Source organism: Muscardinus avellanarius (assembly GCF_963383645.1).
Source record: "Muscardinus avellanarius genome assembly, chromosome: X".
NCBI classification, from domain to species: domain Eukaryota; kingdom Metazoa; phylum Chordata; class Mammalia; order Rodentia; family Gliridae; genus Muscardinus; species Muscardinus avellanarius.
In genome coordinates, this window is record NC_137792.1 from 83,080,922 (window position 1) to 83,104,722 (window position 23,801).

Consider the following 23,801-nt stretch of genomic DNA (forward strand, 5'->3'; position numbering starts at 1 on the left):
GATAGTAAATGCATGCATGTATTTCTGAACTCCCAATTCTATTCAGTTTATCTATAATATGTGTCCACATGCCATTAACACAGTCTTCATTAAAATTACTCTGGTTTGATATTTGAAATTAGACAATACAAGCTTTCTTACTTTCTTATTTCTTCAAGATCAATTTGGATATTCTGGGTTAATTTATGATTCCATATATGTTTTAGGATAAGCTTGTTCATTTCTGTAAAATGAAAGGAAGATGAGTTTTTACTAGGTATTATATTCATGTTATAGATACATTTTTTCAGTTTTTTATTTCATTTTATTTTTATTTTAATATACTTTTATTGGTGCATTGTAATCATAGATCGTATAGAAGTTTTAGTGTTATAGAAACATACAAGAACATAGCTCCTGATGCATTTTTCTGATTTAACAATATTGATTCTTCTGATGAATAAATATTGGATATGTGCCCATATATTTATATATTTTCTGTATTTTCTGTATATATTTAAATTTTAACCACATTCTGTAGTGTTCAAATATGTTTTTCACTTATTTTTGTACTTTTATTAAATCAAGGCATATTTCCCTCTGTATCCGCCCTCCCTCCCAAACAGGTTAGTGATACTGGTAGTGATATCTTCATATATGAACATGACATTATTGGAACCATTCCTCAGTCCTCCTTTCCCCCTGATTATGTCCTATTGACAATCGCCTTTTACTATTCTACTCACTTCTCTCTTTACTTCAGTTTATTTTCTATTCTCTCTCAGCTTAAATATATGAGAGAAAGCATTCCATTCTTGATTTTCTTTCTTTTTTTTGTGGAACTGGGGTTCCTGGAAGGCATTCTAACTCCAGGCTACAATACAATCCCAGACCTATTATATATATATATATATATATATAATATATATTTTTTTCTATTTAGATAATGAATGAAATTTATTGACTTGCATATGCCGAACCAGACTTGCATCCCTGAAATATATATATATATATATATATATATATATATATATATATATATATATATAATTTTTTTTAATTTGGAAACAGGGTCTCTTAAGCCAGTGAGGCTGACTTCTAACCAGCACAATCTTCCTGTCTCCGCCTCCCAAGCGCGAGGATTACAAGCATGTGCCACCATACACGGCTCCATTCTTGATTTTCTAAGACTTGCTAGTAATTTTAAAGTTTCTGTATAATTTTATCCATCCTGAGTTGACTTTTGTGCAGGGTGAGAACTAGAGGTCTATGTTTATTCTGACACAAATGGATATTCAGTTTTTCAAGAATCATTTGGTTTTTTTCTATTTAGATAATGAATGAAATTTATTGACTTGCATATGCTGAACCATACTTGCATCCCTGAAATGAAACCAATTTGGTCATGGTGCACTATCTTCTTATATGGATTTGTTGTGAGTTGATAGTATATTGTTACTATCTAGACACCATAATCAATAATAGATAAATATTAAATTATGGATAGTGGATTTTATCAAATGATTTTTCAGAATCTATTGAAATTATCATGTGACTTTTGACTTTGGTTCTGTTTATAGGATGAGTTATATTAATTGATTTTCATATATTAAACCAGTATTGTATCCCTGGAATGAACCCTACCTAGTCATGGTGTATGATTTTCTTGATGTGGTTTGAATGCATGTTGCCAGTATTTTGTTTTAACAGTTTTTCATCCAAGATCATCAAAGATATAGGCCTGTAATTTTTCTTCCTTGAATTGTCTTTATTTGGCCTTGATATTAATGTGATGTTGGCTTCATAAAATGTATTTGGGAGAGTCCTCTTTCATTCTATTTCACAAAACAGATTGAGGAATATCACGATTAGCTCCTCTATACAGGATTTATAAAATTCACTTGGAAAACCATCTGGATTTTATTTGATAGTAAGTTTTTATTGCTTTTTCAATCTCTTTGATTGCTATTGGTTGGTTTAAATTTTCTATCTCTTCTTGATTCAGTTTTGACAGGTTGTATTTATCCAGAAAATTGTCAAATTCCTCCAGATTTTTCAGTTTGGGGGAGTATAGTGTTTCAAAGTAGTTTCTGATAATCCTCTAGATTTCTACACTGTCAGCGGTTATATCGGCTTTTACATCACTTATCTTCATAATTTGGGTTGATTCTCTCTTTTTTAGTTATCTATCTTGTTAATTTTGTTGAGAAAACAGCTTTTGGTGATGTTGATTTTCTGTATTTTTATTATTTTCTACTTCATATATTTCTGCTCTGATTTTAATAATTTTCTGTCTTCTACTCACTTTGGGGTTAGATTGTCCCTGTTTTGCAAGGGTTTTGAGGTGTGTCCTTAGGTTATTTATTTGATGATTTTCTGTTTTTCTTATGTGAGCACTCAGTGCTATGAATTTTCTTCTTAATACTGCCTTCAAAATGTTTCAGAGGTTTTGATATGTTGTCTATTTTCTTTTGTTTCTAGAAACTTCTTGATTTTACCCCATTATGACCCATTCTTCATTCAGCAGTGTGGTGTTCAGTCTCCACATGTTTATGTGGTTTCTCTGGGTCTTCTTTTAGTTGATTTCTAGTTTCATTAAATTATGTTCTGAATTCTGAAATGACACAGGGAAGTATGTCACAGTTTTTGAATTTGCTAGTGTTCACTTCATGTCCCAAGATATGATCATTTTTTGGAGAAAGTTTTGCAAGCAGCTTAGAAAATTGTGACCTCTGTTGTAGTTGGGTGGAATATTCTCTCTCTCTCTCTCTCTCTCTCTCTGACTGTCTTTCTCTCTGTCTCTGTCTCTGTCTCTCTCTCTCTGTCTGTCTTTCTGTCTCTGTCTCTGTCTGTCTCTCTCTCTCTCTCTCTCTATATATATATATATATATATATATATCCCTTTGATTAATGGTGTTATTTAGGTCTGAGTCATCTTTACTGACCTTTTGTCTAGAAGATTGTTATAATAGTGTTAGAGCAGTGTTGACGTCTCCCAAAATTATTGTATTAGGATTTATGTGTGATTTAATGTCACAAAGTGTTTTATGAAAGTAGCTACAACTATGTTTGGGGCATAAATGTTGATTATCATTATTTCCTCTTGTTGGACTGTTCTTTTTATCAGTGAAAAATGAGCTTTGTCTATTCAAATAAACTTGGGCTTGAAGGATAACTTGTTTGATATCATAGTTGCTATGCTTGCTTGTCTTTGAGTTCTGTTGGCATGGATTACCTTTCTCTAGCCATTAAACTTAATTTTGTTATTATCTTTACTTGTAATGTGTGTTTCTTGAAGGAAGCAAATGGATGTATTCTAGTTTTTCATCCATTTTGCCACTTTATGTTTTTTTTTTAATTGGGTAGTTGTAGCTATTTACATTCAGTGTGATTATTGAGAGATGATTTTTAATTGCTAACATGCTGAGACTTAACTTCTGTTTGAAATACTGTTTGTTCTTCTTTGCTTAGTTGTCTGCTGGATGGAAATTCTTGTTTCTCTGGTTCTGGTGTGTATTACTTATTTCTTCTTTGCAGTTAATCACTTTGAGTATTTTCTCTAGTGCTGGTTTTGAAGACATAAATTTCTCCAGGTTCTGTATGTCATGGAAGTTTTTATTTCCCCATCTAATTTGAGAGATGGTTTTCCTGGGTAGAAAATTTTTGGTTGGAAGTTGTTTCATTTCAGAGTTTGGAATATGTTACTCCAGGCCCTTCTTGCTTTTATGACTTAGTTTGGGAAGTCTGGAGTGATTCTAATTGGTTTGTCTCTGAATGTCACTTGGTATTTTGTTTCTGTTGCCCTTAAGATTCTTTCCTTGACTTCTACATTGGTCAGTTTGAGTATTATATGGCATGGGGAACCTTTGCTCTGATCTTGTCTAAATGAGGTTTTATAAGTTTTATGTACCTGTATATTGACCTCTTGCTCTATGTTTGGAAAATTTTCTGCTATTACTTCTTTGAAATGATTGTTGATTCCTTTGGTTTCACCTTCTTTTCCTTCCCTTATGCCAATTATTCTTAAGTTATCTCTTTTAAGATGGGTCCATATTTCTCTAATATCCAATTAACGCTGTCAAATTGTTTTTTCTAAGTTATAAACTATGCCATGGTTTTTGGAGTAATTATATTTTAGGAGTGAGATTCTATTCTCCATGTGATCTAATCAATTCTTTATAGGTTGAATTGATGCCTTCACTTCAATGATTGCATCCTTTATTTCATTCAGACTCTCTCTACATTATTTTCTGAAATCCTGTATTATTTCTGCAGTTATGTTCCTAATTTGATCTTCCAGAGATCTCTGCAATTCTGTGTTATCATGTTCTCTTATTGTGGGATTGTGGAAGTTCATTTCAGAAGTTTATACAGATTTCTCTCAGTCTCTAGGTTTCATCTGGTATATCCAAGGGCTAGTTGTATTGTATGTATCAGTAAAGGTTGACTCAGGAGGGAAGTGGAGGCATAAATGGAAGAATAGGATAAAGCCTCAAATAGGGTCGAATAGAATGAGAGTATGAGTTTGGTAAGGTAGTATATACTAGAACTTAGAGATAGTAAATATATAGTAGTATTCCAGTAACTAATGTAGAGTTTCTGGTATAGTGATATGAAGTTGATCTAATACAAGACAAGGGAGAGAAGAAAAGGGATAAAAATGGGATACATAGAAGAGATTAGGTATGTACAAGTGAAGAAGGCTAGGATAGGTTTTGGGATGATGGTAAAAAAAAAAAAAAAAAAACAGGCATACACTCTCACACAACTACCTAATACAACTGTCTGAGGCAGAACATTGAGTAACAGGGACCTCCCATAATTGAAATTCTAGATCTTTCAACCACAATCCGTGGGTCACTGATTAAAATATTCTGGAAGCCACAGTTTTTTTTATTTTTTCTGAACTTTAGGAAAAGCAGAGAACCTCATCCAGATAGAGAGAGGTCCCACAACAGGCAGGGAGGGATGAGGAAGGGCAGGAGCAAGAGTAGCAAAGCCTCAAGCCCATAGAGTCCCTCTCTGGTATGCAGTAAGGCCACTCTCACTAAGTCCACACACACAAGCTCCCAGCTGGATGCCCCCAGCTAGGCCACTCAGTTTCACAGGGTGAAAGTAGGGAAGGTTACATTCTGAACACCCTCCAATTACACTCTCCCTCGCTTAGATGGTATTCCAGCAATATCCTTAGATGCCAGGATAGGTTAAACTTTTAGACTATCTTGTAGTTAGAGCTGTTGTTCAAGGGGGTGGGCAAGTACAATTAGAGGCTATGTATTCAGGGTTTTTTTTTTTTTACTATCTCTGGAGCTACCAAGATTTGTTTAAAAATTGCAAGCCTGAGGCAATTTTAACAGCAGCAGCAGAGGCAAAACCCACAGAACAGGTAGCCCCAGAAAAGCAGGATGACTCCCCTTCAGGAAGTAGAGCACCAGTAGAGCTTCTCTTAGCATTTGGGGAGCAGTGCTTAGATAGGCCCCCTCCACTCTATAAAACAGGCCCCCTCAAGCCAGGGGTCTTGCAAGACACCCAAATCTAAAAGACAGCAGCCAGGACCAGTTCCAAGAGGACTAAAAGTAATATTTCCCCTCACAACAGTGTGTGTGTGTGTGTGTGTGTGTGTGTGTGTGTGTGTATGTGTGTGTGTGTGTGTGTGTGTGTGTGTGTGAGAGAGAGAGAGAGAGAGAGAGAGAGAGAGAGAGAGTGAGTTTGAAGTTCAACCTGTCCATAAGTCATTTTCACTGGATGAGCTTAAAGAAATTAAAAGGGACCTTGGTAGTTATACAACTGACCCCAAACAATATGTGCAGGCATTCAGGTTGTTCAATTCTTTATACAAGCTAACCTGGAGGGACATCAAATTGCTCATAAATCAGACCCTGACTTCACTGGAGAGAGACCAAGTATATAAGATGGCTAGGAAAGTAGGCGATGATTATTCTAATTCCCAGCAGCCCTCTGTGAAAACAGAACCAATGACCCCAATTGGAAAATAGGCTCTCCCATCAGACAATCCCCTATGGGATCATAGCAATAAAAGGCATGTTTGATAAAAGACCCATTTTAAATTTTATTTTATTTATTTATTTTTAATTTTTATTGGGGCATTGTAGTCATACATCTTAATGGGATAAAGGATTTGTGGAGACATACATGCATACATCACCCAATTAGCCCTTACCCAATCCCAACCTCATTCTTAACCCATTCCTCTTTCTCATGCTTGGTTTCTTGATTGACTTTGATATGTTTGTTTAAATATATCACATGTGAAAGCTAGGGAGAAATGGGTAACAGGAGGAATTATAGATGAAGAAGATCCTATAGTGGAGCAAATAAGGTGACTTAACTGAGGGAATAGGAGAGGGAAGAAGGAAACTCTCTAAAGGACCCATTTTCTATACTGCATAATTGAGGGACTAAAAAAAACCAAGATCAACCCCCTCAACTGTAGCTTATTGTCTGCCACTCATCAAAATACAGAAGAATCCCCAGTGACCTTTATTGAGAGTCTAAAGGAAGCCATGATAAAATTTACCAACCTGACTCCAGACTTGGTAGAAGTCTTAACTCAGTCTGCACTTGATATAAAAAAAACAAAACTCCAGAAGCTGGTGTCAAAGTCAGACAAATGTAATCTAAAATCACTCCTGCTTATTCAGTTTATAATAATAGGGACTTGAATAGGGAGAAACAGAAAAATAAACACAATGGAGAAATTCTGTCTTTCATACATATGAGCACTAATCCCACAAAAGCCTGGCCTCAAGTTTTTAAGTGTGAAAATCCAGGGTATCTCCACCACAAATGCCCTCAATAAGGAGGCCAGAAACACACTCCAAAGGCTCTACCCACAATACAAGGAGGAGCATTGGAAGTGTGAGTGTCCCAGTTCCAGAGGAACATGGTGTCCTAAGACCCAGATTCTCAATGTGTCCCTGGGCCATTCCTCCAGGTTCCCACCACCTGGGTTGAGGCTGAAGAGCCTTGGGCAGTCCTTACAGTGGGATTTAAGACTTTTCAGTTCCTTGCATATTCCATGGCCAGGTTTTTGGCATTACCCTTCTCTCCTGGCCCAAGGTCCAAATGTAGAGCTATATAGCTATAGTCAGGGGGATATCAGGCCAGCCATTGAAATGTTTCTTTACTGAAGTTTTAGTCTGCTTCTGGGGTGACCTCTACTTCTTCAACTCTTAATTATGACAGAGATTTCAACTCCTTTGTTAAAAGGATGATATAATGCAAATCAATTACAATATGCATTGCTTTTAAAGGGTTTTTTCCCCTTTGGTAGAAAAAATGTTTTAAGGCACTAGTGATGCTTACCTGATGTCTTAATTTTCTGTGGTCATCTATAATTCAACTAATTTGGGTAAATGTAAAATGTGAGCAATACTTTAAAATGCCCTTAACTTCATAATATCTAAAGTAACACTTAAGTCTTTTAAATGGGTTTCTAAATTGTTTGGTTGGAAACAACTATGTAAAATGGTATTGTTTTGGGGTTATCTTGTATGTAGAAACAAAAGACAGATATGGAAAATGTGTGGGTGTAAAATTTTGGGGGAAAAAAGGATAGAAAGAAAGAAAATTTTTTTAAAGCACTTCGTTTAAAGTTTATTCTAAGATTGTCCCAAATGGGATAAAAGAACAAAGATAAAAAGCAAAGGGTTGAGTTAAATTGTAAAGTGTTTGAGAAATGTTTATTTGCATATGTGATAAAGATGGTTTTATACAGAAGTTAGTTAAAATACTTACAGCAAGTTTTTATTAAGCCTACTTCTTTTGAGACCTCTGAAGGCTATTATATTTATATTTGTATTTGTATTTATATTTATATTTATATTTGGCCCATGATTACTAAATTGTGTGGTTAGGTTTGTCTTGAAAAGAATTAAAGCCATCTCACTCCAGATGATGATCCAGATAATATCCCAGATGAACATCTGCTGGTACCCCTTGGACAGCCATGGACACCTCAAATATCACCTGATCTAACCCTCCCAAATGACTTCCTTTCACTCTCAAGACTGGAACTCCACTTCAACCTCTCTCAGCATGGAAGTAGCTCAATTGACTTTCTTTGTCCCCATTCCCTTTGGCCTGACAGGTGTCAGAAATCTAAAAGAATGAAGGGGGATTGACGGAGAATGTGCTGGTATTGGAAAATTGCTTTGGTATTAATTTCAAAATGTAAAAAGTATTCAGGGCCTGGGTGCTGTTAGGCACTCAGGCAACTTATTAAATGCAGAGTTCCCTCACCAAAAGTGATTATCAAGTACACAAAAGAGTTGTAGACCAGGGTCTTCATATTTGGAAGATAAATTTACATAATAAATAAATAAATTTAGCAGATAGGCTAAAACTCCCCAAGGATGCAGGAGGATGTTACAGGACTTTTTCAAATGGGACAGATACCATGTGACTCTTGACTTTGCTAACCAAGTAACACATCTTGGTCATAACAAGGACTTGGGCTTGCTCCAGAGATAATGGGTGGGCTCACACATGCTTCATGGCAGGAAGAAGGCTTTTGGTCAAGCAGGATGGGAGATTGTGAATCCTCATAATAATATCAAAAGGCTTGCATTGGAGGTAACAAGTGGGCTCACACCTACTCAGGGTAGGAGCAGACAGAAAGACTATTGGTTAAGCAAGATGAGAGATAATAAATGTATAAAAACTGTTCTATATTTGAAAACTTCAGTGTCTTAATTTCAAGGCACTCTATTATATCCCTCTGATGTAGTGCTTTATAATTCTCTCCCTTCTTTCTGCCTTTGTAATAATAAATATTGCTTAAGCTTACATCATTATAGTTCTGGCTACTTTTTCTAAATTACCTAACAACTCATGGGCAGCGCTCCATTTCACACCATTACAAAAATAAAATTTTATTTTGTCTGTACTTCCTTGCTTCAACTTTGTCCAACATTTTACTTGTAATATTTACAAACCATTTACATTTTATATTTTTATTAAAATCAATATGCAATCTATTCACTGTCATTTAGTTTTGCCTAGGAGTAAGCTGAGGAAAGGCTGATGTTTTATAAATAAACAGCTGTTTCAAAAATTGTGTCTGAATATTTGTAAGATTTCTTTCCTTTGTGGGTAAAATATTACATGTATATATTTAGGAATATTTCATTGAAAGTCAATTTAGTTTGGTATGTTGTGAGGAATTTTCTTCTGCTAACATATCTTTACCCAACTCAAGAAAGCTTTCAACTTCATATCTTTGTTTCCTACTTCATTTTTTTTTCTTTTTTTTTCCTACTTCTTTTCTACTGGATCTAACTCTAAAGGCCTAAAGGCACAGCAATTATTTCTATGTTTTATATCTTCATATAGTTTGTTTTAAATTTATTCTTTTTGCTCTTTTCCCAATCACTCTGCATTACAAATAAACTACTTGGCTTATTGCTGAAGGTATTCATCACAGATTAACTGTATTTTGGTTTTATAGTTACCATTTAATTTTTTTATAATTACATAAAACACGTTCTGAAGTAAGAAAAAAGCAATGTATGTTATAAAAACTCTGGCTTCTCCTCTAAAAACTCTAGCTTTTCCCCTATTTTTATTGTCATATCCCCTCTCTTCTTTTATAGTTAATAATCTTTTAAGATGATTTTTAATTTATCCTTCCATTGTTCTTTTAAGAATAAAAGCAAATATAGATATAGATATACATAATTCATAACTTTTCTCACTTTCTTATATAAACCTAGCATAACGTAACACACTGTTCCAGCCTCACTTTTCACAAAACAGTATATTCTTGAGATCATGGCATAGTAGTATATGAAACTCTACTTCATTCCTTTTTTTGTTACACAGGGTGCTTCTTTTTCTGAATGTTCAAGTGTATTTAAATAGCCTCTTATGGATAAACATTTGAGCTGTTTTTAGTCTTTTGCTGTGTACAATTTCATTAACTTGCTTTCAGCATATGCTATCTTATATTTTTAATTTATAGTTTTAAAGCCAGTTATGGTAGTACAGTTCTAAATTCCCAGTACTTGGGAGGCTAAGGAAGTAGGATCCTAGGTATAAGGTCAGCCTCAGCAGTTTAGCAAGATTCACAGCAACCTAGTGAGACCCTGTTTCAAAATAAAAATATAAATAGAAAAGACCTACTGGGGGTGTCAATCAGAGGTAGAATGCTTCTGGATTAAACCCCATATCTTTGACATAGACTTCTATGGATGGGATGCTAGGTAAAGGGGAAATACATGCGTACTTTGTTAAATCGTGCTAATTTCCACTTAAGGAGATAAATAATCTTATTTTCCCACAAGACATATAGTAGAGGTCTAATTTTCCACAGCCCCACAAATAGAATTGTCTTTTAAAATGTTTGGATAGCCAGGCGTGGTGGCGCACGCTTGTAATCCCCATGCTTGGGAGGCAGAGACAGGAGGATCGAGCAGCCTAAGCACTGGCTTAGGAGACCCTGTTTCCAAATTTAAAAAAATGTAAAAATAGGTCTGGGAGTGTATCCCGGAGGTATAAGGGCTTCCAGGAACCCCAGTACCACCAAAAATAAATAAATAAATAAAATAAAATGTTTGGATATATGCCAATTTTAATAGTTGAAAAATATCACAATATCACAGTTAGATAGATACATTTATCACAATGTAATTTTATTTTGCATTTTAAATATTTAAAAAGTATTACAATTTGTTTTCTTTGAAATTTCCTGTCAAACTCTTGCCTATTTTCTATAAGTTTCTGGCAAAGGGATTCTTGAGAATGCAAAGAGCTGGGTTAGGTATTGTTTGTTATAAAGATAATGACTAGTTGGATAATATTTACAAGTCAGGAACAAAGAAAAAAAATCAGCTTGGTGGAATTAAGGGCTATCCAAAGTTAAATCTATACTTAATCTATATCTTGTCACTGTAAAATTGAATTATATATTGTTTATGAAATTCACCTGATATTTGTAGCTTTAAAAGATTGTTCTTTCCTGTATGAAATGTAATATTAACCTTGGGACAATGCTAATGTTGATGGTTGTTTTACTGTATTTGCCATATTAATTCAAATTGAATGCCAATTTTATAATACTTAACCTATTGATAATGAACTCAAAGATATTGTTACCATTTTCTCAACTGGTATAAACATTTGTTTGTTTTCTTGCTAATTTGTAGAGTAATTTTAGTTACTTTGCTTGGGTGTGGAGAGTAACAAAATGATGTTTAGAGTCATTATTAAATGTTACAGCAATCTAGGGATACCACAGGGACTCCTGATAATGGAGGAGAAACCTCAGAAACGGCAGAAAGGAAGAATAGGGGAGGTAGAAGGCTGAGGTTAATTAATGGAAAAGCTACTTTCAAATACATGTCTACATGTGAATATAGCATTCTTAATCTGGACACTCAGTATTGGGAGGGAGAAAAAAATGGGAAGTGGGGACAGAGGAAGGCATCAAGTACTGAATAAACATATTCCATTGTCAACATAATCCACATTATGATGTGAGACTATAGTGCACCAATAAAAATAATTAAAAATAAATAAAATGTCATAGCATAATATTATAATGCCATTAAAGTTTTTGTTACAGGATTTTTAATTTATTTTTAATTCTACTTAAAGCTGGGCGTGGTGGCGCATGCTTGTAATCCCCACGCTTGGGAGGCAGAGACAGGAGGATCACGCAGGTTCGAAGCCAGCCATGCTGGCTTAAGAGACCCTGTTTCCAAATTTAAAAAAAATGTATAAAAATAGGTCTGGGAGTGTAGCCCGGAGGTAGAAGGGCTTCCAGGAACCCCAGTACCACTAAAAAATTCTTCTTATATCTAATTATTTTGTCTAAATAATCTGCTTATTTCAGAGAGTTTAAATTTTCTTGAATTTTGTTCTATACACAGCAGATACTACTTTAACTTGTTTTCTATAGTAAATCATTTTCAAGATTATGCTTCACCTACACTGCTTCACTTTTTCCCTTTTATACATCACAATTTAATTGTTCTTTTATGGTTTTGAGTTGGTGTAACTCATTTTTTAATGAAAATATTTTCTCAACATGTTATAAACCTGAAAAACATGTGAATAGATTTACCTTAAATTTTTTTTACATAAAGTAATGACTGTGTGACATTATAGTGATATTAATATATTTTAAATGGTGCAGCTGAGAGTGGTGGCACATGCTTGTACCCACAGTGCTTAGGAGGCAAAGACTGGAATATTGTAGTTTTTAGGGCAGCTACAGCAATTTAGTGAGATCCTATTTCAAAATAAAATAATAATAAGGGATAGGAGTATAGGTCAAAAGTAGAATATCTTGTATTCAACTTTCAGTACAGAAAAAAAAAAAACCAGGAATAGCTAACCAATATAAAATTAAATTGGTGCTATAATGCAATGGGTAGAAATTGATGGAAAGGGGAAATGAAATCGATGATAAAACTAGTAGGCAGATTTATTTGATCATCTCAATAAGGAGCGTGGTAGTGCATTTCTACAAGCTGTGCCCCCACTTTATAGAAAGTTCTTACATTTTTTACAAGAATATTTTTTGTTGGAGCTACCTAATCAATGTTTTAAACAATCAGCTCTTATTTTTGATACTGACTGTGACTCTTTTTTCAAAATTTTATTCAGAACATTTTTCTGAAGCATATAATTGCTTATGATTCTGTTCTAGATGGTTGAAAATAAAATGAGCTCTAAAATATAAAAAGTATTTATGTGTTTTAATGTTAAATTTTGTTGAATTAATAAAACAATCAAACATGTAACCCCCCCAAAGGATAATACTGGACCCTTTGACTAACTCCTAGTTTTTTTTTTAATTTATTTTAAAAAAAAATTTTTATTGGTGCACTGTATTCATACATCATAGTGGGATACAAACTTTTGTAGACATACATGCACACATCGCCCAGTCAGCCCCCACCCGATCCCCACCCCGTTCCTTCCCCATGCCTCCTTCCCATGCTTGGCTTAGTGGTTGACATCTAGTACTATAGCAATTTATCCAAAATTAAAAATGATAACCTCACATAACAGTTTCATTTGACTGATACCAAGCTTTTGATAACTTAAAGATAACATTTCAATATTTATTTTTGCTTTCTTTCTTACCAGAGAATATTTCTTTCTTTTTTTTTAGGTGAAACTATCATATATTTATATATTTATTTTTCAGAAAAAAATCTATCCTAATATGGAATATGGATTCTAGATACCCAAACAATCTCGAAAAAGAACAAAGCTAGAAGATATATATTTTCTGATTTCAAACCATATAAAGCTACAATAATTGAAACTGTAGTACTGTTTTATAAAGGTAGATATATAAACCATTGGAGTTAAATAAAAGCCTAGAGCTAAATTCTTCCCTATATTGTCAAGTTATTTTTGACAAGGTTTCACGAACATTTGGTGGGGGAAAAATAATCTTCTAAATATTGTTGAAAAATAATAATTACATGAAAAAGATTAAATTGGACTTTTACCTAATCCCATATACAAATATTAACTCAAAATAGGTAAAAGACCTAAATATAAATCTTAAGATTATAAACTTTTAGAAGAAAATCTGGGTCATAAAACCTCACAACATTGAAATTGGCAGTGATTTCTTGGATATGATTTCAATGGCACAGGCAACAGAAGAGTATACAAAAACCCTAAAACAATATCGTATATCCAAAGACAATGTAAACAGAGTTAAAAGTTACTGATAGAATGTGATAAAATATTTCTAAATGCTATATCTGAAGGTATATTAATATTCCAACTAGAAATCCTAAAAATTAACAACAATAAAAGCAAACAATACACTTTAGAGATAGGTAAAAGACTAACATAAATAATGAATCTCCACAGATAACTAATCTTAGTTGTCTGTTGGATGGAAAATCTTGTTTCTCTGGTTCTGGTGTGTGTTACCTATTTCTTCTTTGTAGTTAATCTCTGAGTATTTTCTGTAGCGCTGGTTTTGAAGTCATAAATTCCTTCAGTTTCTGTTTGTCATAGAAGCTTCTTATTTACCCATCTAATTTGATAGAAAGTTTTGCTGGATAGGAAATTTTTGGCTGGAAGTTATTTTCTTTCAGAGTTTGGAATTTGTTACACCAAGCCCTTCTGGCTCTCATGACGTGGTTTGGGAAGTCTGGAGTGATTCTAATTGCTTTGCCTCTGAATGTCACTTGGCCCTTTGTTTTTGTTGCCTGTAAGATTCTCTGCTTGGCTTCCACATTGGACATTTTGACAATTATGTGGCATGGTGATCCTCTTCTCTGATCCTGTCTAAAGGGAGTTTTATAAGTTTCCTGGACCTGTGTATCGACCTCTTGCTCTATGTTTGGAAAATTTTCTGCTATTACTTCCTTGAAGAGATTGTTGATCCCTTTGGTTTCACCTTCTTTTCCCTCCTCTATTACAATTATTCTTAGGTTAGCTCTCTTAAAATGGGCCCATATTTCTTCAATGTCAGATTCCTGCTTTTGGATAATTTTTTCTAGATTAGAAAATATGCATTCATTTTTGGAATGATCATCTTCTAAGAGCGAGATTCTATTCTCCATGTGGTCTAATTGGTTGTTTGTACTTTAAATTGACGCCTTTACTTCATTAATTGCATCCTTTATCTCTTTTGGTCTCTCTCTGAATTCTTTTCGAAACACCTCTATTATTTCTACAGTTATTTTCCTGAATTCATTTTTCTAGAAATCTCTGAATTTATGTTTTATCGGGTTCTGATATTGTGGGGTTGTGGGCATTCATTGCTCCATTGTTATTCCTCTTTCCCATGATTTTGGAAGTTTGTGCCTTCTCTGGGTTCCTCCCTTGGATCACTACGACTTCACTTAAGGTGCTCTGGATCTCGAGTCTGTGGTATCTCAGTCCCCACTACTCCTTTACTGGGTTGTATCACAGAGTCTCAGACCCAGGGAGTCGATAGATGCTGCTTTAGACTATGGGGGGTGCCAGGTTGGGCGTTCTGCTATGGTGTGATATCTCTGCCACTGCCACTCCCCCACTGGATCAAGTCCCTGGGAGTGCAGTACTGGGATTTCTCCTCTGGGGCCTGCAATTTGACTCACTGTTGCTGAGTATGCAGATGGAGCTGTAGTAGACTCGGGGAATTCACTGCTGCTGCTGCCGGTGGCAATATGGTGCCGCTGCCACGCCTTTGGCTGTGAGGCTGGCGTATTTCTTCTCTGGTTTTGAGCTCCGCTCTGAGTCCCTGCATCGTGTGCTGAGCTCAGCCACTGGGCGCTTTAGATGCTCCCTGCGCCAAAAAATCCTGCCTGGCTCTTCTGCAGCGGCTCACCTCGGCTCGCTGTAGCCGTCCAGTGAATTCGCCGCTGCCGCCGGCAGTATGGCATTGCTGCCGCGTCCTAGGGCATGAGGCTGGTGTATCTCCTCTGAGGCTCTGAGCTCTGTTCTGAGTTCCCTTCCTCTCTGGAGCCTGGTGATTTTTTTGTTTCTCTGGTGATGGTGTTTTCTGGCTATGAAAGGCGCTGATTTTGTGGTAATGGAGATTGGTTGTTATCGGGGCTCTTAAGCCCCGCTTTTCTCCGTCGCCATCTTGTGTTTTTCTGATCTCTATTTATAACTCATTTTTTCTGAAAATATTTTTCTTAATGTACTCCATCAAAATAAATTACTTTTATCATATAATCATATACTCATATTAAGTAATGCTTAACTACATGTGTAATTGATAATTATCTATTTGTTTATCATTTAATGTCTGAATTTCTCACAAGATTTTTTTTGGGTGGTACTTGAGTTCCTGGAAGCCCTTCTACCTCCGGGCTACACTCCCAGACCTATTTTTACATTTTTATTTGGAAACAGGGTTTCCTAAGCCAGCGCGTGTGGCTGGCTTTGAACCTGCGCGATCCTCCTGTCTCTGCCTCCCAAGTGCGGGGATTACAAGCATGCACCAATACGCCCTGCTCTCACTAGATTTTAAATGCTAACTAAAAAATAATTTTGGCTTCTCTATTTTATTTTCTATTCTAAGACCCAGTGCTGTGGATCATACTTGAAACTCAGCAAATACCATCTGAATTTCAGATGAATATAAACTAGAGATATTAAAAATTTTATGAGTCTATTTATACTTGATTTTTTATTTTTTTCCTCATCTCTAAAATTAAACTAAGATAGTACCTATCTCATAGAGTTTTAGAGTATATTATATGAAATAATTTGTGTTGGATATTTTCTTCCACCCTTTCTTCATTAAGCAGTTTAAGAATTTATTTGAGCCTTTCTACTTTACTACAATAGTTTTATCTTTGAAAATTCCCAGAAATTGCTATAGCAGAAACTTCTGTGTGTTAGGTACAAGGAACTCAAATTTCCCCCATTTTTAGGAATTTTTTTTGGATTTGAGAATATCACACAAATAAATTGAAATATGCCCTTATTAACTAGCTTCTCCCCTTTATTTGAACATAAATTGATTTTCATTCATTGCCTTATTTTGATTATTGATTTCTAATTGCTAATTTGTGACTCTTTTTTCTCTCAAATAAGTATAGATGCACTTACTTATCCTCATGTTATGAAAATATTTACTGTCTCTGAACTTTCTTCTTTCAGGTTAAATTAAAACAAATTTTTCACCATGAAGTTGGACAATTTTTTTGTTTTCATGTTTCCAAGCTCTTTATATATTAAAAAATGAAGTTGATAAAAACTTTGTGTTTTTATGAGTAAGAGGGCAGGAGGAAGATTCAGAAGAGTTTTTTTTCCCACAATTCCACCAGCATCTGTTGTTATTTGACTTCTTTATGCTTGCCACTCTGATTGGGGTTATATGGAATCTCAGCATAGTTTTGATTTGCATCTTCCTGATGGTTAATAGTATTGAACATTTTTTTATGTATCTATTGGTCATTTGCATCTCTTTTGTGAAGTGTCTATTCAATTCAGTTGCCCATTTCTTAATTAGGTTATTTGTTTTGGATAGGCAAAATAAATATCAAAATGGTCATTCTGCCAAAAGTGATCTACAGACATTCTTCATACACCTAGAAAAATCATCCATGAATTTTATATGGAGAAATAAAAGGCCCAGAATAAGCAAGGCAATTCTCAGCAATAAGAACCATGTAGGAGGCATCACAATCTCTGACTTCAAATTCTACTACAGAGTAATAGTAGTAAGAACAGCATGGTATTGGCACAGCTGGCATACAAATCAATGGAACAGAATAGATGGTGCAGAAACAAATCCACACACCTATAGTCAATTGATCTTTGACAAAGTGGCCAAACCTATATGATGGAGAAAAGACAGACTTTTCAACAAATGGTGCTGAAGAATTGGCTATCAGTTTGTAGAAAGATTGAACTAAATCCTTACCTCTTACTGTGCACAGAATTCACCTAGATATGGATAAAGAGTTAGAAATTAGACCAGAGGCTGTGAAGTTATTAGAGGAGGACATAGGCTCAACAATACACTATATAGGCACATGCAGTAACTTTCTCAACAAGACTTCCAAAATGCAGAAAATTAAAGCAAAAATTAACCAGTGGGATGGCATCAAACTAAAAAGTTTCTTCTTATCAAAGGAAACCATCAAGAAACTAAAGAGAAAACCTACAGAATGGAAGATCTTTACCAGCCACAACTCTGATAGAAGGCTAATATCCAGAATATACAAAGAGCTCAAAAGACTCTACACTAACAAAACAAATAACCCAATCAAGTTTTGAGTCTTTTTAATTTTAAGATTCACTAAAAATTAAGATGAAGGAGTAAGAAGATATCTAGATGCAGTCTCAGAAAGGGAGAAAATTAGCTAGCTATTTCACATATAGCAGGCACTTACTATGCATCCAAAATTGTGATAAATGCCTTGATTATATGACACCATTTAAAATTTTCAACATTCTTATGAGAAGAGATTTTGATGGACTTTTGCTATTAGATCCCACACAATGCCATTCAAATGGTGCCAGCTACAGATTTTCCAGTTGATATTGGTGTGAATCATTCACACTGAGGCTGGTATTGCAAATCATACAGAGAAGAATGACACATTTGCACACATTCAGACTGGGAAATAATTAGAGGAGAAGTATCAAGTGTTTAGGTTTCAGGATTTTTTATTTTTCCCAGGGTTAAATAATGGACTGTGAATTTAGCTAAAGATCAACACACACAATTAACATATTAGAAATTTTATAATAATTAGTTGATTTTTCTTAGAAAGGATAAATATTATTTTCTCATATTTTATTTTTTACATTTGGGAAATGAACTGAGAACTAGAGGAGAAGGCTAAAAAGCTTTTGGAGGTCTTGCTGTAAACCTTTGTAAATTTTGCCAATATTCATCTTTATCTTCTCATTTGACAAATATTAGCTGAACTCATATAATGTTCCAGTAAGTTCCTAAGTCTTGGGTTTCCAACAAAGCTCATGACAAAATTTCTGATGTAAAGTATCACAGATATCAATAACAATACACTGTAGAAAGTACTTTAATAAGATTATCAAAAGGAAGATTTGAAGACAGAGGTGGGGCTCAACCCAGTTTTGGGGTACAATGGCATCACAACTTCACCAATAACAATTTGAATAATAAAAAATATGAGCTCAGTATGATTTTTTGTCACGATATATTTTCTTTCTGAACACTCCCTCTCTTCAGGCAATATGATTTGAAAGTCTAAGACTGTTGCAGAACAATTATACTGTAAGCCATTCTGTGCCAGAGGGTCATTTAGTTGATAGTAGTAGAAGAAAGACCTTAAAGAAGGCTAAATTATGAATATGTAAAGATACTGTTAAAAGATTTTTGCTAAAATAGCTCATGTTAAGAGATCAGTGCCCAGAAGCAGCCCCAAAAGTGTATTAAATCTTAGAGGTAACATCTTATTGACAACAAATGTGTTGGCAGATTGCATCCCACTTGGAAAAGTAGCATCAACTTGACAGAAGAAAATAATTTTAAGACTTAGAATATAAGTTTAGCATATTGTATAAATAATATAACATGGGCCTCAAGTTCATTCTCTATATTATATGTCTCATAATAGTAAGATCTAACTTAAACATTTTATTCAGAGAAAGAGGAAAAGAGAATCTGTTGATTATTTTCTGTTCTACATGTTTTTATATGTAAACTCACAATATTCTTGTGTGAAGTGTTTTCACTTACAAAATAATTTCACTTGTTAATTCACAATAATCCTGGGAAATAGAAATCAAAGATTTCATTCATTTTTACTGATAAGATCCTGAGACTCTTGAGTGTTTAAGTATCTTACTATTAGAATAACAGAAGCAAGGTTTGAATTCAGATCCAAATTCTACTGAGCTGCAATAGTTATATTCAAAGACAAGACAGTATATTTGGAGAGTGGATAGATTTGCATGCTGAAAACATCTGATTTCTTTCTGCTTTCTTTAGCTCTGAGGAAGTTATGATGCCCTAGGTAACCACTTGTGGATGCTCAAGGTTAACCACTGTATTACATAGCCATAAATTCCCTTCACAAAGAGCTGTCTTGGTGGATTTGCCACTTTTCTCAAATCCCTTCTAGGCACTATCTAATCAGGTCTCAAACACAGTAGCTAAGACCAGTGCAAAACAGAAACTTGTCACAATATTTCGATTGTCTCAGCATGACTGAAGCACATTTGCAGTGTAAACATTTTGGGACTATTCACAACTGGTGTTGATGCACCAGTTTAGGATGGTTCCACATCCTTGTTCTCTCACTCTGACACCTAAAATTCTGATGTGTTACTGGACTGCTTTAGAAAGGCTGTGTTATCAGAGTAGAAAAGGTCTTAAGGAAATAAATGTGCATAATGCTGATTTACTGACAGCCAATTAGGAAGCTTCTGCTGGGAGTCTGACCCAGAATGACAGCAAAGCTGCAAATATAGAGTAACCTGGCCAAGCAGAAACATGACCCTAATGGCCCTTGACACAAGCTTTTGGAGAATGAAGAAGCCTAAATTGTAACATGTAGAAAGTTTGATGGGTTAGCTTTCAAGAATTTCTTCTTCTGTTTCCGTCATTTCTGTACCAGTATTGGGAAGAGGTTTCAAAATGTATTAATGTACCAGTATTGGGAAAGATTTCCCATTTTAAATATATCATTGGTAGTGAAGAAAGCCAGGAGCTATGGGGAGAGGGCAGCAGATTTCACTATGGATAATTAGCAAAGGAATAGAAGAAGCCTAGGGCTTCCAGATAAACAACTTAACACATTTTGGAGTATAACAAAAGGTGTGGGGGTCTGTCCAGGAGACAGAGCTGCTGCCCCTGCCCCAGAGGGGGTGGATCTGGTTGGGTCTGAGACAGAGTAGGATACCTGGGCTAGAGATAGGGCAGAATATCTATATATCAAAGGATCTGCCACAGACCTGGTTGGGCTGCCTATGAGAATACTTTGCATCCAGGGATTTTTGGTGATTTCATTTGAAGCACCCCTCATGTTACCCCTGGTATTTCTTCTGTATTTCTATCTTTTTAATAAACTTCATTAAGTCTTCAGCAAGAGTCCAGGCAATTGCATATCTATCCTTAGCTCAGGACAAGAACCTGGAGTTTTGGGGGATTTTTGTTGTGTGTTTTCAGGGAATTATTCCCAGGGGTCTAACAAAGATCCCTGGGAAAAATTTCCCAAACCATAACATCTTCTCTCAAAACCGTAACCATTACCTTTCTAGATAGATTTTTTCTCTTGTGTATCTCACAGTATATCCATGTATATGTACAACAACATTTAATGCTTATTCATATGATGACAGATGAATACTCACTCCCAATTCATTTTTTTTATTTTGAGGTGGGAAGTTCAAGAATTAGTCACAATGGCTTCTGATTAAGACCCATAGACTTTTCTATATTACAAATTATAATCCACTTATCCTAGTCATTACTTGTCATAAAAAAAAAGAACAAGGTATTTAGAAGAGCACAATGGACGTTTTTGGAATGGGGATACTTTTGCTGTAATAATCAAAATGCTACTGTGATGATAATGTTATTGTTGAATATGATGTTGATACTGACAGTGATGATAATGAAGATACCCTTAACTCTCAAGCCCCAGTTATAATCCAGGCTGGCATTTTTACCTTTAGAGAAGGAACACAATAGTGATGTTTCTCAATTCTTGGTATGGTCTGACACTAGAAGAATATTATTTTCATGCTACAGTGGAAGGAAAATATTTCTCAATGCCAGAATTAAATAGTCCAGGACATTGGCCACCTAAGGCTTCTGTGAGTGCTGAGGGTTGTTAATACCTCAGTAAATATGGAACTTCTACACAGGTTCAAAATACCCTCTAAATTATATAATAGCCAACAAAGATCAACCTCCTGATTTAGATTCACATAGTAGTTTTCGCAGTTAGCTGAAATCTTTATGCATCTTAACCTCTTATAACTAATGCTTAGTAAGTTAAACATATCTTCAGTTTTCTGAGTCAAACTAAAGTAGAATTGTCTTTTTTTCTCCTTAAATATTGTGTTTATTGGTATCTTAATGGTCTTGGAGAACTGTATGAATCATAGTAAGATATAGAAGGTCCCAAGCCAGATGTGGTGGCACATGCTTGTAATCTCAACATTTAAGAGGCTGAGACAAGAGGATTTGGATTCGCGGACAACCTTAGAAACTTAGTGAGAAACTTTGCAACTCAGTGAGACTCTGTTTCAAAATAAAGAATAAAAAATAGGGCTGGGGTTGTATCTCAGAGCTAGAATGCTCCTGGGTTCTACCCTACACCTAGTACTGCAAAAAAAAATGATAGTTCCCTAAAGAGCTCATATATCAGTATTTGGGGTTGATATAGTTAAGTCATGAGAATTGTAATCTCAGCAATGGAAAAATCCACTTATCTGGGTGGTGGCTTGGGCTGGTAGTATGTGGCTGAAGAATTTGGGTACCTGGGATTGCAGCCCTTGGGATTATGCATGATTCTTCCTCCACTTGTTTTCTGTTTAAAACCTTCATGATGTGTGAGCAAAGCCTTATACTCTTCCCCTCTCTACCTCCTGCCATACCTCTAGATCTGCAGTCCTTGGCATCACATAGATTGAATTCCAAACCATGAGCAAATTAATCTTCCTTTCTCTAAGTTATATGATCAGGTCTTTAAGTTATAGTACTGAAAATCCCAACTAAGACAGTATATTAATAATTTGCTTTCTGAATCTGAGAAATAAAATGCTATAAAGTTCCCATTCTATTTAAAGGGTAATCATTCAGTGGTATTCTCCCAGGTATAGAATGTATTTTTACTAATCTAGCTATTTTTCTCTAAAGGCTTAGGGTCAAAAGATGGGTGGGATTGGCAGGCTAGTCTTTTAAAACAGAAAAATTAGTATTTACTCATGCTATCTCTTCTGACAAAAGGTACTTTCTCCTTTTATTCTATCCTAGCAAAAGTTACTTTTTCTTTAGGTTTGAACTTTAGCTTCACATTCCCCAAAAGCCTTTTTTAAGCCTAGCTACTGTCTCAATTACAACATTTATCAAACCCAGTCATAGATTCCTTTTACTGATGTCCTCTAGACTGTAAGCTCCAATGAAACAGATACTCTCAGAATTGGCTTCCCACTGCCTCAGTCAAGGCAAACCACTTCACCAAATGCATCTATAAATATGTGAGCCAACCATATGAAGATCAGGGTCACAATTTTGGGCTTAATCCATATACCAGGCCAAACTCAGAATACTAGCTACTGTGTATTAAGTGCTCCTTGTATGTCAGATAACCTTATTCATACTACACAAAAAGATAGTTGCTAAACTGTGCATGGTGGAGCACGCTTGTAATCCCAGTGCTTGGGAGGCTGAGATAGGAGGATATCACAGATTTGAAGCCAGCCTCAACCACTTAGTGAGGCTCTCAGTAACTTAGTGAGACCCTGTTTCCAAATAAAGTATAAAAGATGGTTTTTAAAGACTTCTGAGGAGATGGCTACTGAGCAAAGGAGCACATATAAATCTTGCTGACAGTCAGTCTCTATTGCCGAGAATACAGCATTCTGACCAAAAAAAAAAAAAAAGAAAAAAGAAAAAAGAAAAGAAAACAGAATAAATTTAAAAAGAACATGACAAGTGAAAGGCAGCAGAAAAAATGCTAGAAGGAAGATCAGAAAACAGGAAAGTACCTATATGAAGACAATATAGAAAATTTAAACCAAACAATAGCAATCAAAGATATTGAAGCAGCAATAGAGAACCTACAATCAAACAAAAGCCTAGTACTACATGATTTCTCAAGTGAATTTTATGAACCTTTATAGAAGAGCTAATACCAATATTCCTCAATCTATTTCATAAAATGGAAAGAAATGGGACTCTCCCAAATGTGTTCTATGAAGCCAACATCACATTAATACCAAAATCAAATAAAGACAGCTCAAGGAAAGAAAACTAGAGGTCTATATGGTTGATGAACTTACATGAAAAACTGCTAAAATATATTAGCAAGAAGCATTCCAAATTACATTAAGAAAATTATATATCATGCCCAAGTAGGGTACATCCTAGAAATGCAAAACTGGTTCAATATATGGGATCAATTCATGTAATTCATCACATGGAACCAAAGACAAAAATCACTTAATCATCCCAATAGAGGCTAAAAAAGCATTTGAAAAATCCAACACCCATTTATGCTAAAAGCACTGCAGAAGATCTGAATAGAAGGAACAGAACCTCAACACCATAAAGGCAATATACAATAGCCTCATAGGCGACATCATATTAAATGATAAAAAAAACTGCTAGAATTCCCCCTAAAAACTAGACAATAATGTCCATTATCACCACTTTTTTTTTCAAT